This window comes from Ochotona princeps, chromosome 10, assembly GCF_030435755.1.
Source record: "Ochotona princeps isolate mOchPri1 chromosome 10, mOchPri1.hap1, whole genome shotgun sequence".
NCBI classification, from domain to species: Eukaryota; Metazoa; Chordata; class Mammalia; order Lagomorpha; family Ochotonidae; genus Ochotona; species Ochotona princeps.
The window spans coordinates 33039224-33054842 of NC_080841.1; positions in this window are offsets into that span (position 1 = coordinate 33039224).

Below are 15619 nucleotides of genomic sequence, written 5' to 3' on the forward strand. Positions count from 1 at the left end.
ACGCCAGCAGGTGCTTGTATGGCATGCCAGTATTGCAGGTGGTGACCTAACTCACTGAACTACAATGCCACCTTCTCAGGATTTTTTGGAAAAGACTTTATTGGGAAAAAAAAGCACCATTGAAAACCATCTGTTTGCTTTTTAGATATTACAAATATGTGCTAAAGGAAGTGTCCATCTTCAGTGTGCTTTTTAGACAGCTCTTTTTTGGGTTCTTTCATTTCCCCATTCATATTGATGAAAGCATCACGACCTGGGTCAACCAAAAAAGAAAAAAAAAGTGGAGCAGGAAGCCGAAGACTGAGTCACACAGAGTTGTATCTTTACCAGAACAAGATCCAAGTGGAAGAATAATGAAAAGGAAATGTACAACATCAAACTGTACTTAAGAATACCAAGAATAAAGTCATTGCCACCTGGCTTGTAAACAAATCCAGACTGTCTGTCTAGCAAAGTCTTTTAATCTGGAATGATCCTTCTGCTAGTTGTGCTTTTTTCTTTCCTGCCCTTAGTTTAATTTCGCATTTTTATTTATGCATGTAATTTATTTGGAGAGAGAAGAGAGAAATAACCCCTCTCTCTCTCATTTGGTTCACTCCTAAATGGATGCAGGGACCTAAGCACTTGTGTGAGCTTTCACTGCCATCCTAGGCACATTAATAGGGAGCGGGATCTGAAGCAGAGTAGCCAGGACTTTAATGAGCATTCATATGGGATACTTATATCACGGCTGGTGGCTTGGCCCACTATGCCACAACTGCAGTCCCTGCCCATTTGACGTTAAGACCATATATTTTCTTGTATCATCATGGGTATGGGTCTCAGTCTATAAAATTCAAGGTGGAACATTCATTTCCTTATTTTTAACAGTACACCATGCCAATTAACTCCATAATGTTGTAAACTGTTATTGATGTTATGTTGTGGCTTTCAATCGGTCGGGACAATATTCTGCCAGCTCTGTTTTCAGACCAGAGATGGTCTCCCCAAGAAACTGTTAAATTTATCTGGACAATAAGATGCTGGACTCTATGCATGGTACATGCTTACAATGAAAGAATCATGACTGGACTTGAACTATAATACTGCAATAAGGTGGAGGAATCCACCACGGGGGGAGGGTATGGGGAGGGGCTGGGGGAATCCCAGAGCCTATGAAACTGTGTCATATAATGAAATGTAATTAAAAAAAAAAGTACGTGAGATTCTGAGGCCCCAAGCTGTGGGTCAGTGGAAAATTCGATCTTAGTCATTATTGGGTTACTTTCTTCCCCCTCAAGATGGCACAGAGTCAGGAAGTCTGAATTGGCAGGTTCTCTAGGGAGGCTTTTGGAGCCCCCTTTCCTCCTGGCTTCCACTGGACACTCATGGTTCAAGGCACCTTTTGGTTCAAAGACTCTCCTGCCTTTGAGCCTTGCTAGGGTGGGGACTGCCTGGGCAACACTGGCAGCATCAGTGCTCAGGATCCTCTCAAATGCCAGCTCCACCCCACATCTTTTAGCATCTTTCATCTGTGCTCCAAAGAAATGGATCAATTCTGCTACCTTCCCAGAGGAGAAAATTAAGTCATGTTAGTAGTGGGTTTGGCTTCTAATATAGTCAAATAAGACTTAATTACCCACCATTCTTTGGAAGTGGAGAGTTTCCTCTGTCTTTTGATTAAAATCTGTCAGGTTGGGGCTAGCATAGTGGCATATTGGGCTAATCCCATATGGATGCTGGATTGCGTCCTGGGCTATTCCACTTCCCATCCAGCTCTCTGCTGTTGGCCTGAAAAAGCAACAGAGGATGGCCTAAGTCCTTGGGAGACCTGAAAGAAGCTCCTGGCTCCCAGTTTCAGACCAGCTCAGCTTTAGCCATTGTGATCATTTGGGGAGTCGTCAGCAGATGGAAGAGGGCTCTCTGTCTCTTCACTCTGTAAAATCTGCCCTTCAATTAAAAATAAATAAATCTGAAAAAAAAAAACAAAATTGGCAGGTTGATGACTTTTCTGGCCACTTGAAGTCTTACTGAACATTAGAAGACAAAACAAGTTTTACTTTAGTAGTTCAAATGCTAAACTGTATGAGCAATCAAAACTTTTGAGGGGTGGGCTTTATGGTGCAGTGGGTCTTATCCACTGTGTTTAGGATTCTCATATCCCGCATTAGAACGTGAGTTTAGTCCTGGCTGCTCTGTTTCCAATCCAGCTTCCTACTAAGATATCCTGGGAGGCAGCAGATGATGTTCCAGTGCTTGGGTTTCTCCCACGCATGTGGGAGACCTGGATGAAGTTCTGTGTTCCTGACCTCAGCCTGGCCCAACCCTGGCCCTTATAGGCATTTGAAGAAAACCAACAGATGAGAACTCTCTCTTTCTCTCTCATATAACCCTTTTATAAACGGACAAAGAGTTGTGGGACCAGTTCCTCAACATTTCCTTTGTTAGTTCTGCACACGGACACTCTGTTAAACCAATGTCAGACTCTGAGCAAGTTAGATTATTCCCAGTACTAAGTAATTTTATATATATATATATATATATATATATATATATATATATATATATATATATACACATACACACACACACACACACACACATGAGAGAGGATATCTTCCATCTATTGATTGACTTCCAAAGTGTTTGCAACAGTGGGTCTAAGACAGGCTGAAGCCAGAAGTCTAGAACTCAATAAAAGTCTCCCCAGATTGGTGCCAGGGACCCAACTACTTGAGCCAGAGAGCTCACTAACCAGAATCTGAAACTGGTATCAGAGCCAGTACTCAAACTCAGCCCTCTGATACAGAGCATGGGCATCCCAAGCAACATGTTAACTTCTGCTTCCTTGCCCTAACTCAATTTTGAAAGAGTGAAGGTTTGTGGCTAAATCTGCATCTGTCCTCCATCAGGTCTGGAAACTCTTCATCATGTGTGGGTCTACCTTTTCTTAGCAAGAGGAATCCCTCCTTGTGCATTATTGCCTCTTTTACACCGCAACAGCTGATATTCTACCATGATCATTTCTGTCGCATGATTTTCTCTAACAATGAGATTTGTTTTTCCATGTTTTCTGTAATCCTAAGTGTGTGGTCTCAGACAGTTCAAAGGGAGAAGCATGTTGCCTGTGTGTATCAATTTAGGTTTCAAATCTAAGTGAAACGTACAAATTCTTTTTCTGTTTTCTAGTGTAAATTAGGACTACACTCAGTTATCCTGTTGGGTGGTAGGCTTTCAATAGAGACTTTGAAGTCTTCTATCTTGTCTATTTGCGCCATTAATTTCTCAGTATTCCTTGCAAAACTGCAAGTTTATTAGGAGAATCGAGAGTGATTATCTTACTTTCCATTGGAAGGAGCTATATAACAGGGTGTAATAAACTCTAGGTAACTAGACAGGCCCAAAGGGGTGACTTTGGCACCATAAACCTTACTAGTCATAGACATTCAGGGTAGAGCAGCCTCATTGTGGTTAGTGGAAAACTGGAATCTCTTAACATAATGCTTTGCCTCTTTCAGATGCCAGCCAAATACTGGTTCACAGTACTTATTCATGCAGAACATGCTGTTACTTTTCACCCAAGTTAAGATCAATTCATTAATTTTCCTTCAGCATGTTTTTCTAGAGTGAACTAATGTTTTAAATTTGTATTTAAAAAATCCTTTTAGGAGGGCCTGGCACAGTAGTCTAGTGGCTAAAGTCCTCGCCTTGCCCGAGCTAGGATCCCATATGGGCGCAGGTTTGTGTCCCGGCTGATTCTCTTCTCTTCCAGCTCCCTGCCTGTGGCTCTGAGGTTAGATCAGAGCCCTGGGACCCTGCACCCATGTAGGGGAATCGGAGGAAGCGCCTGGTTCCTGGCTTCTCTTTGGCTCAGCCATTGTAGCCACTTGGGGAGTGAGCCAGCAGGATGCTTTTCTCCTTGTGGCTCCTTCTTTCTGTAGAGCTGTCTTTCCAATTAAAAACAAAACAAAACAAAACAAAGCAAAAAACCCCAAAACTTAAAAAAAAAAGTCCTGTTATTGAACCTGTAACAGTTTGAGTGTTTGACCATTTACTCTTGAGCAGGCTCCCACATCCGTTTTAGCAGTTTACAAGCTTCATGTTGGGGTAGATACATTTGAAATCACCAGTTTAGCATGCTATGCACAGGAATGATAAAAGCACAATGATAAGTAGTCTAGACCTAGATTCACACACTGCAACAACTGGGAGTGACTGTTGAAGGAAACAGAGAAGGACCATCTTCTTTGCAAACAGCTTCATTGAGAATCTGGTGACTTCATCCACTGCAGGGCCACACAGGGCTCCTTGGGCAGGTCAGTGTCACAGGCCGTCAAGGACAGAGAGGGACGCTAAAGTACTGATCAGAACAAGGTTGTTTTTTTTTCCTAACTAGAAGGAATTAGACTAGTTACTATGGTACTCCTTGAACCCAAGAGATTCTGATTCAATAGATACCATCTTCTCATAGCCACTGTCCCCAAGGATAGATAAAATAAAAATCCAGTCCTAATATCTAGAGTTCAGTTAAAAATATCTGAGATGCGCATGTGGCTCAGTTCATCTCTACAGTGTTTAGGTGTATCTTTCTAGAGTCTTATGTAAACATGGCAGACATTGAGGGAAATCCAAGTTGGGAATTCAACACCTGGATCCTGATAGATAAGAAAGACCTAAAGAAACCTCATCCTATTCTGGGTTCCTGTCATTTCCAGTCCTCACTTTTCTCTGAAAACATTCACACTTGACTTCCTAAACCATGTCCAAGTCTCATTTCCTCTTTCCTGTCCTCAGTATATTCCTCATCACTGTAGAACTCGTCTATTTACCTATGGATTGTAGCAGCAGAGAAGGCACCTGTTTGTAATGCAGGAGCTGTGACTGGCATCCATAGGTTTCTGGGTCAGGTAAGCTGGTTGTAGGTTTATGTTCTGTCTTTCGGACTCACATGATTGGTGTAAACCAAGGTGCCATCAGAGAGAAAATCACAAATGGATTTTCCTTATCTAAGTTTATAAAAGTACCTGTCAAAGTGTGCACATGGTTTTATTTAGGGCTTAAAAGAAATTAAGAATCTAAGTTAGAAAAAACAGGATATTTAAAAAACTAATTTGCAAAGAAATTTTTATATATGTAAGTAAACTTTATGAGATTTGATTATTGTTCCTAGCCTTTTTCTATAGTCCTGAGAAACAGTCTTTTTTTTTTTTTTTTTTTTTTTTTACTATTTGTTGAATTCTTCATTTAGTAGAGGGTTAAACTTGTGACTATAAAGTAATTTGAAAGTGTGTCATTGCAAAAATTGAAAGAAAGATAAGAAAGCAAAGAGGGAGAAAGAAAAAAGGGAGGGAGGGAAGGGTTGGAAGTATTATGTTCTTTAAACTGTATATATGAAATACGTTACAATGTTTCCCTTTATATGAATACGTTAAAAATTAAAATAAAAATTATTTTAAAAATCATTAAATGGGAGCAGGCAAGCTATGGGATAGGTACATGAAGGAATCTGAGGATGAGTTGCAGACGAAGGTTAGCACAGTGAAAGGCACACTCAGCACAGTGTGGACAAGCCCTACTCACAGGATAAAAGCTCATCCCTTCGTGTGATCTGGAGGACAAGAGCTCGTGCTTTGGCAGAGGTTTCCAGGAGGGGCAGGGATTTCAGGGATTTGACGACTGCCTGATTTTTGACTTTTTAAGGAAGCCTCTGAAGTGTCATGGTGTTAGGTGCATGATGTGAGAGGAAGTGTTGGCTATGGTGATTTCATTATAAAAAACTTTAAATCACTGCAGGTAGGTTGTTAATGGCAATGTTGGATGTTTTTGGCCAGCACTGGTTCTGGGTGATGGCTTGCTGGCAGCCATGAGAAAACATTGGTGACATATTTCTTCTGGCTCTTTCTCTAATACTTGTGTATCTCCTTACCTGTGACAGGCATATGGCCTAGCTTTGCTTTGCTTTGCTTTGCTTTGCTTTTCCTCTTTCTTTCTTTCTTTCTTTCTTTCTTTCTTTTCCTTCCTTCCTTCTTTCTTTTTCTTTTAAAGATAATTATTTTTATTTTGATGAGTTTTACATAGTGATTAGGGTACAAAGGGTCAAGGGCTACAGGAAGGTGTGTGAGACCATTATTTCCACATTCTGTTTTTTTCCTTCCTGTATCTGGGGGAAGGCGGAAATAAGGGGAGAAGCCCCACCTAGCCCCGCAACCATCCCAGGGTTCCCGATGTGGGGCACACTCCGAGGGTCCTGCTAAAGAGGTTTTGATAGTTCAACAGTTCTGAATTGCTGCCAATCTTGCCACTCCAAACACAATGAAAATTTTCCAGAATACACTGGTTGACATAGTCTGCCTTAGAGTCTCTGTTTGCCCAGATATTCACTGCCAACACTTGACTGGGGTAGTTGATCAATTTGTTCTGTCCTCCATCCTCTGTTATGGTACCATGTGTCCTCTGTAGGCTTCAATGTACTGCCATATCCTCCACGTGCAACTGGATATGCTGTCCACTGCTCCGTCTAAGCTACTAAGGTAGCTTAGCTACTGAGGAGGCCCAGCTCTGACAATGCACTCCACTGTCAGACCATGGAATCTGTAATTCTCTCCATGGTTGGATCTGAGTTCAGCGATTCAGTTGGCGGAACCCCAAAGAAACATCATCTGAGGTGATCTCAGATCTGATTCTTGTGTGTGCTTGCCAATACAGGGTCTGGCACAATCTGTTGCCCTAGTCAATCTATGTACATGCTGGTTGTTGCAATTGCTGGGTCAGTTCTATCTCCAGTCTACACAGCCTGATCCTGCCTACCACACATTTGGCCCTCACACAAACCAGTGGGAGTTGCAGCCTAGTCAGAGTGACTCCCAATAACCCCCCCACCAGGCCTGCTCCTGCACTGGTTCCTGTGCTTGCCAGTATGTACAGCAGACTTATTCAGTTTGTCCCACATCCCATTAAGCTCTCGTACTTGTCAGTGGGCACTGAAGCCTAGTTTAACCCAACCAGCCCCACTATCCAATCCACATTGGTGCTGGTGGGTACCACTCTTTGTCTAGCCATGCTCTCCTCTGGTCCTGGTTCTCGTGGTCAACAGTTGGCAAGGTGCCCACTGTTTCCCTAATGGGCCCACTTCCACTCCCCACTGCTGTATCTTGCACTCTCCAGGTGGTTCTACAGTATAGCTCGACAGAATTTGCCCTCTGTGCCAACATCTGCCAGCCGATGCTGCGGCAAAGCCCAGCCAACCAGTACCCACTCTGGCTTATGCATGCATGCACCAGTGGGTACAGTCAGCCCAGTCTGACTTTCCCTGATCCAGCTCACATGCAGGCCATTAGATGTTGTAGCCCTGCTCTGCCTGGTCGACCTCCAATTCCAGCTCTCACGCTTACCAGTTGGAGTAGTGGCCCAACAGGGGAAACTTTCCCCCCCACATCTCCTTATCAAGCTTTCCCCTAACTACTCCCCTCCAGGTCTCACGTGCACTGGTTGGGCACTGCAGCCCAGTCTGGCATGGCCCACCTTACCTCAGCATTTGCCAGTGGGTGCTGTGGCCTGACCCAGCCTGGTCCACCCCATTTCCAGCTCATGCTGGTAGGGGCTACAGCTTAAGTTAGCCCAGCCAGCCCCCAATCCCAGCCCTGATATGAACTTCCTGTTATTGTGGCCGAACCCAACATGACCCTCACCCCATTCTGGTTCTTGGATCTGCCAGCAGGTGATATGAACTGGTCCAGCCTAGCTCTCCCCAGACCTGAGCCAAATGTATGCCAGTGGGTACCATTATTTGGCCTGGGCTGGGCTGCTCCCTGTCATGGTTCTTGCATTCACCTGCAGGGACTATCTTCCAAAAGAGGAGTTCTCCAAGCTCCTCCATCAGAACCTCTTCCAATGCCAGATCTCGTGCCCCTCAGTGGGTCCATGGGCCAGCCCTACGTAGTACACCTCCTGTCCCAGAAGGAATACCTTTCCTAACTGGTATTTACTCACCATTCTGGTGTTTACTGTTGGGTGTTACAGCCCAGCCAAGCCTGGTCCACAGGCAGATACAGCTCACACATGGCTAAGCAGCAGAGACCTAACCCAGCCCATTTTATACCGGCCCTGGTTCTCATGGGCACCCTAGGGCTGCTGGAATCTAGTCCAGTCTGGCACACCCCAGACCCAGTCCACACTTGTGTTAAGGGACACTGCAGACAAGTCAGACCAGATAGTAGTCCCCATTCCAGCCCTCATGCTCACCAGTGGGATATACCACTCATTTGGGGTGTCCCCTTAGCTCCCCATCCAGGCCTGATCCCAGCCACAGATTTTGCATGTGCCAGTGGTTGCTCTGACCCAACTTGGCATAGCCCCTCTCCTGTCTTGGTCTTGGTCTTTGTATGCTATTACCTGGATTGACCTGGCCGACACCCAGTCCCAATTCTTGCTGGCAGGTGCTGGAACCTGGCCCTGCTCAGTCTGCTCTCATCCCTGGCTCATGCAAACCTGTAGGTGTGTTAGCCTATCCCGACATGACCTGCACTTCAGCCTGGTTTCTGCACTTGCCAGTGAACTAAGGTTTGCTGGATGACCTAGTTTATAAGTTACCAGGTTGAATGTATAATTCCCATACCAGAGCATTTGGGTCTGGTGCTGGCCTCTGGCTCTTAATTCCAGCTCCCCACTAATGCAGTTCCTGGGAGACATAGTGGTGATAGCATAAATGGTGGGATTCCTACCACCCATTTGAAAGATATGGACCAACTTCCCAGGAGTAGTTTCTACTGCAAATTCCCCTTGTCTCTCCACAATGCAGGCATCTGGGGAATGGATCAGAGGATGGGAGTTTGAGGGCACTCTATTTTTGTCTGTGTTGCTTCCCCAAATAAGTTCTAAAAAGTTAATAAAAAGCAGCATTTGAAAGACAAAGTAAAAACTAATTTTTGGTTAATCAGATGACCTTTACATCTCAGCTGTGAAGAACATCCTTGTTCTCATACTTCTCTTTCACATCAAGGGTAGAGACTACATTTTTAATGAGTTAGAGAATGATTTTAATAACCATTTGGCACATTCAGGATTCTCTTGTATCTTCTCTGCATCTGCATGAAAAAAACTCTGCAGGTAAAAGCCAAGGAAGTCAAGAATGTTCTTGAGTGGAAGACATAGAAAGTGCATCACAATTATTGTTTTGTAAGGGTGATTGATAAGTGCAATGGCTGGACAGGATGCGTTTTCATAGGACTTGATGATGAAAATGTTCATCTACATCTATAGAAGTCAGGCTTAAAACTTTCAGAAGTATGTATTGCATTTTAACTTTTCAAGCACAAGCATGCTTTCAAATGTCTAGGTTACACTGTGTCTTACACAACAATGCAAAAAGATATCTCATTTTCACTGACTTGCTGATTTGTAGAGCCGAGCTGAGAGGGCTGAGTCACCAGCTCCTGAAGTGGTCGTTGACTACACAAACAGCCATGGTCAAGTCTGTCTTTGCTTCCTTAGTTGCTGTAGGTGATAGGCCAAACAGAAACAAGCACCTGCTCCGGGACCTGTTTTCTTCCTGCCCTGGTGCCAGCTTAGGTGAAGGGAGATTAGCTCAGACCATCAGCATATTGTCCAGCAAACCCTGAACAATAGGCCCCTTCTATTCCGTATTAACATTTTTTACGTAGTTACTTTATGTATTTGATAGGCAGAGACATTTTTGGAGGATACGGATCTCCCATCTGCTAGCTCATTCCTATGCTAGCAACATCCAGGGCCCAGGCAGCTCCTATCACGCAGGGCTGATGAGTGGGCTGTGCACTTAGGCTGCCATGGATAGGTTTTTGTAATTGCTCAGGGTTGTGAAATCAACAGATAGTTTTATTTCTTTATTTGTAGCAAAGATGAAATAAAGCTCCCATTTGCTGGTTCTTGTCCCCAGAGACCCATAGAAACTAGGATCTCCCCCAGGGGTGGAAGGCATCTTCCTCAGAGTCTGCAATTGTTGGGAAGCTAGAATTGGGAACAGGAGTTAGGAAATGAACCCTGATCATACAATATGCGATGAGGGCATTTTAACCAGCGTCTTAACTACTATGCCATATGTTTGCCTCCCTCAGAGAAGTTTTTAACAAGGAACAAGAAACTTATTTGTTGGGATACACCAAGCTAGTAGCACGTTTTATTTCTGAGCTCTTTTAGATAACTAGCAACAAGCAAACTTGCAGTAGCTGAAAACACAGCAGAAGTTCTTGGAAGGCTGTCTAATGAGGCATTTCAAGTAATGGAGGGAGAAACTGAATATTAAAATGATAGAAATAACACCCTCTGAAGCAATGAGAGCCAGGATCCTGACTGCAGCAGGAAGCTCCTCTCAGGTTTTTGTTTTTTTTAAGATTTATTTTATTTTATTGGAAAGGTAGATATTTCCCAGGCCACAAGCAGGGAGCTAGATGGAAAGTGGAGCAGGTAGGATACGAACTGGTATCCACATGGGATCTTGGCGGATGCAAGGTGAAGATTTAGCCACTAAGGCTATTGCGCCAGGCCTCTCAGATCTAACTGAGTGTGTAGGCTCTCACTCCCCAATTGTGGACTAGCAACCTGGAGGAAAAAGGGGTATTCACTGGTAATCTACTGTGGTAGCTCAGATAATAGCAGGAATGTAACTATTTAGAACTTTGGGATTTTGTGCATTGCAGCTTTGCCAGCAACCCTGCCTTTCTCAGCTCCAATTTAAAGAAAAAATGGAAGAAAAGAACTCTCACTGGGCCCTTGTTGAATCAATCACTGCAGCCAGGGTGGCAAGGGCAAAAGCATGGCCGCTATGGTCAACTCTGTTCATTGAGCACCATGTATCGGAATTATTAACCTGAAAGAGGCACAGAGTACTTCTGTTTAAACACAAGAGAAGCTACATCACTTTGGCAGTACTTACAAGAACATAAAGGGGGCCCAGTGTGGCAACCTAGTGGTTCAAGTCCTAGCCTTGCAGGCAGCATGATCCCAATTGGGTGCCAGTTCGTGTCCAGCTGCTCTACTTCCCATCCAGCTGCCTGCTTGTGGTCTGGAAAAGCAGTTGAGGATGGCCCAAAGCCTTGGACCTGGAAGAGGCTCCTGGCGCCTGGGTTCAGATCAGCACACCTCCAGCTGTTGTGGCTACTTGGGGAATGAATCAGCGGATGGAGGATCTTTCTCTCCGTCTCTCCTTCACTCTGTAAATCTGACTTTCTAATAAAAATAAGTCTTTTTTTAAGAACATACAGGAAGAGGGATTTAATACCTTATCATACCAAATACCTGACTTTGAAATAAAATTATAAGATAGAGAGAAAGACACTCCAATTGACACGGTCTCTCTTCAAATGCTTGCAATGGCATGGGTTTGGCCAGGCTGAAACCAGGAGCCTGGAGCTCAATCCAGGTTTCCCATGTGGATGGCAGGAACCCAGTTACTTCAGATATTACCTGCTACCTTCCAGGGTCTGTTCTAACACAAAGCTGGAGCCAGGCATTGAACCCAGACGCTGATACAGGATGTGGGCATCTTAATTGCTAGGTTAAATGCCTACTCCTTACTTGTTTTGTAAACACAAGAAAGATCGAAGTCACTACTTAGTATAGTAGCTTTTTTTTTTTTTTTTAATTTGTAAATTCATTTTCAGCTGGTATTTCTACTGATGTTACTGCACTGTCTCTTTCTGTGCCTCACTTTCCCCGTTAAGATCCCCTACCTCCAGCTGTGTCAGTCTTAGAACAGAAAATGAAAGACAAAGTTTTTGTTCTCTAGAAGCAATTGTTTTTCCTATATGATTTTTCTCCTTCAGAATGCTGATATTTTAGCTGAATATCTGTTTCATTTAATCAATAAACATGTCTCTGAGAGAGCATATATCTGCCTGTTTTACTTCCCCACCCATAATATTTTCCTAAAGGGCCTAATTTTATTCTCTGAGACCAATAAAAAGTTTAAAACAGTGTGTTGTATTCTTGATAGATTACAAGGAATGACTATGATTCTACATTTCATATTCATGGAAAAACGGTACCTACATAACAAAATAGAAGTACAGTTCACAGTGACTTCCTTGGTTTCTAAAACAAAATTAATTGTTCATTTGAGAAGCAGAGAGTAAGAAAGAGAAAGGCATAGAGAGTACACATGCTTCCATCTGCTGGCTCATTCCCCAAGTACAACAGCTGGGGTCAAAGCTGGGGGCTAGGAATTCCAATCAGATCCTCCATGCGAGTGGCAAGAGCCCACTCACTTGAGCTATCATTCTACCTCCCACGGTCTGATCGATGGAGAGCTGGAGTTAGGAACCAGAGCTGAATATTACACCTAGATGGTCCAAAATGGGAGAAGAGAGTCCTAACCACTGGACCAAGTGCTTGACCTGTCCTTGGCTATTTATTGATGCTTTGTCTCATTCCACTAATGACTGGGGGATACTAGTTGCAGGATTATGGAATAATAGCTCCTTGAGAATTCTCTCAAATTAGACTTTCACATTTCACTGTACCCAAGAATCATCTCTGTTCTCCACTGTTCCTTCCCCCAAATCCCTCTCTCCAGGTTTCTCTTGCCCTCCAGTCCAGAAAAATGCAACCCCCACCCCTCCTTCAGTAAGACCCACATTCTTCTTCCCTCACTTGACAAAGTGAGGATCTCTCTGACTTCTAGGAAAAGATGTAATTGATCGCTAAGGCAACTTTAGCTTTTATCTACTTTCAAGTAGTTATTTTATATTTGTTGCTACCTTGTTTGTTTTTTATGTCCCCTGTTATCAACCATGAAATTTCTCACTACTGGACATTTGATTTTCTTTTAGTTAACTTTCCTATCTTCTTTGGTTTTTAGCATAGATTCATGAGCTATGTTACTCTTCTTTAGTTTATTTGTGAGATGACAGAAGCCCCGATCTCACCAAGTTACGGTGAGGATGGAACCTATAGCTCCCATGGAGACATGGGGAGAGTTAGCTGCTATTGCCATGGCTGGGATCAACCTCTGTGAAGCAGCTGCAGTAGTACAGAGAACACCACACTTCTGGGCAAAGCCTCAGTGCCTGTGGATGCAGAAGTAGGTTCACACACTTGCCTGAGCTATATGACAGGGCAGCTGTGAGAACCAATGCACTATCATGAATTATAAAAGTCACCGGTGAATACCAAAATTTTCCCGGAGTTAGCATTACATTTCACCTTTCGTAATTGATTCCTTGTATCACTCCTTGGTTCTAGTAGTCAAGTTTTTTTTTTTTTTTTTTTTTTTTTTTTAAGAAACAGACCCAGTGGATTGCCTATGTGAAAAGAGATTTATTTTGGGAACTATCTCACCTGATAATGAAGACTGAGAAGTCCCATGACCTTCCCACTTCAAGCTGAAGACTCAGGACAGCTGGCATGTTCAGTCTGAGTATGAAGGCAGAGAATCAGTGAAGCTCCTGCTGGAACCCCTGGTCCAAGAGCAGGTGAGGAGAAGGCTCAGCTCAAGGCAGGAGGCAAGGAGAAAAAAGGCGGCATATTCCTCTTTTTCTGTGCCTTCCACTTTACAGGCTCTCTTGAGTAGATGCTGCTTTTGCATCCTGCGGAGGGACACCTGCTTCACTGGGTCCTAGGATTTAGATGCTAATGTCATTCAGAGGTGCCTTCAGAGTCACAGCTTATGATCCTGTTGTACCGAGCATCTGATAACACCTGATCCAGACAGAAGACATCACATTGGCTTTACCCATCTCCCCCACACCACCCGTCTCCCATAAAAATGAAATTGGACCTCAGGCAGCCACAAGGTATTTCGCATATGGTCAGTCTTTACTCATATTAGCTCCCCATTATCTGAGTCTCCACTTCCACTGGCTTTTAGTTACCTGCTACTAGCTCTGACCCAAAATGGAAAGTTTCAGAAATAACTCAGAGGTTTTAAAGTGTGCACCTTGTGAGTAGCCTGATGAAAGCATGTATCCTCCAGCTGTGTCTTGATGTAAACACCTGCTCATTAGTCTCTCAGTATCCTGCTTTGGCTATCAGACCTATTTTATAATAAGGCAGGGGCATTGTGTAAGCATTCTATTTCATCATTATTATTAATCTCTACCCATGCCTAACTCACACACATTGTAGGCATTTCTGTGTAGGAAAAAAATTACAATTTATAAAGGATTTGGTGTTATTCCTGGTTTTAGGCATCACTAGGGGTCATGGCACACATCCCTTGAACTCCATTTGGGCTTCCCACACAGCTGGCAGGGACCATGGTCCTGCTGCCTCCCAGGCTGAACACCAGCAGGACGCCGAGTCAGAAGCAGAGCAGCTGGGACGTGAGCCAGGCCCTCTGATAAAGGATGTAGGCACTCCATGCAGGGACTCAACAATTATGCATGCCCCACCTCACCTCCGGAGGAGCAGTGCCACCTAGATTTTTCTGTGTAAATTAAAAATTCCCATTAGAAGTTTCATAAATGAAATTATATGCTGAAGCTATAACTACTAACCGGGAAGGTCACTTACTTACAGTATTTAGTGGAGGGAAGTGGATTACAGGGCAGAGTGAGCATCTCTCTGTAGAAAATTATATATCTAAATAGATAAAAAAAAATCTCAGGACAAACAGAACATCAGCTGCAGCCATATCTGGATGGTGGTTTTTGTAACTGTGTTTTTCTTCCTCTTTTTATTAGTAAAACTTTCCATTTTTTTTTTAAAGAATAATGAATGTAGACACTGCATTAAATATCTGCTTACTGGAAAACCTGGTGAGCTACAATAAGGTTTGCTTTAGTTCACAGGGTCACGTGTTTGCTTCCTTTGCTTTGACCAATGTCCCTTGATTCTGCAAGAGAGGGACATTTGGGAAGTTGGATGAAGGGGTACAGAAATGTTCCATAATATATTTGCAATTTATCAATTTAGAATGACTTCAAAATAGAAAAATACCTGAAAAAAAAAAAAAAGCAAGAACCCATGTTTGCTCTTGGAGTAGATCTATGAGGGATGCTGCAGGGCTCCAGGGGCTTTGCAGGCTGGCTACTAGAGTTAGCAATTAACAATTAGATTTTGGGGCCCAGCACGGTAGCCTAATGGCTTAAGTCTTCACATCGGGATCCCAAATGGGCGCTGTTTCTAATCCTGGTGGCCCCGCTTCCCATCTAGTTCTCTGCTTGTGGCCTGGGAAAGCAGTTGAGGATGGCCCAAAGCCTTGGGGCCCTATAACTACGTGGGAGGCCCCTAGTAGGCTCCAGGCTCCTGGCTAGATCGGCTAGGCTCCTGCTGTTGTGTCCGCTTGGGGAGTGAATCAACAGATGGAAGATCGTCCTCTCTGTGTCTCCTCCTCTCTGTATATCTGCCTTTCCAATAAAAACAGAATAAATCTTTAAAAAAGAATTAGATATTGGGCTCAGAGTGATGGTTCACTTGCCTTGCAAGTGCCGGGATCCCATATGGGTGCTGGTTTGTGTCCTGGTTGCTCCATTTCCCTTCCAGCTCCCTGCTTGTCGCCTGGGAAAGCAGCAGAAGATGGCCACTTGGGGCAGATGGAAGATGGCCACTTGGGGGAGTAAACAGCAGATGGAAGATCTTACTGTCAATCCGCCTTTCTAATAAAAATAAATAAATCTTAAAACAAAAAGAATTTATAAATGTGTAACTATATTAAGGACAAAGGTTT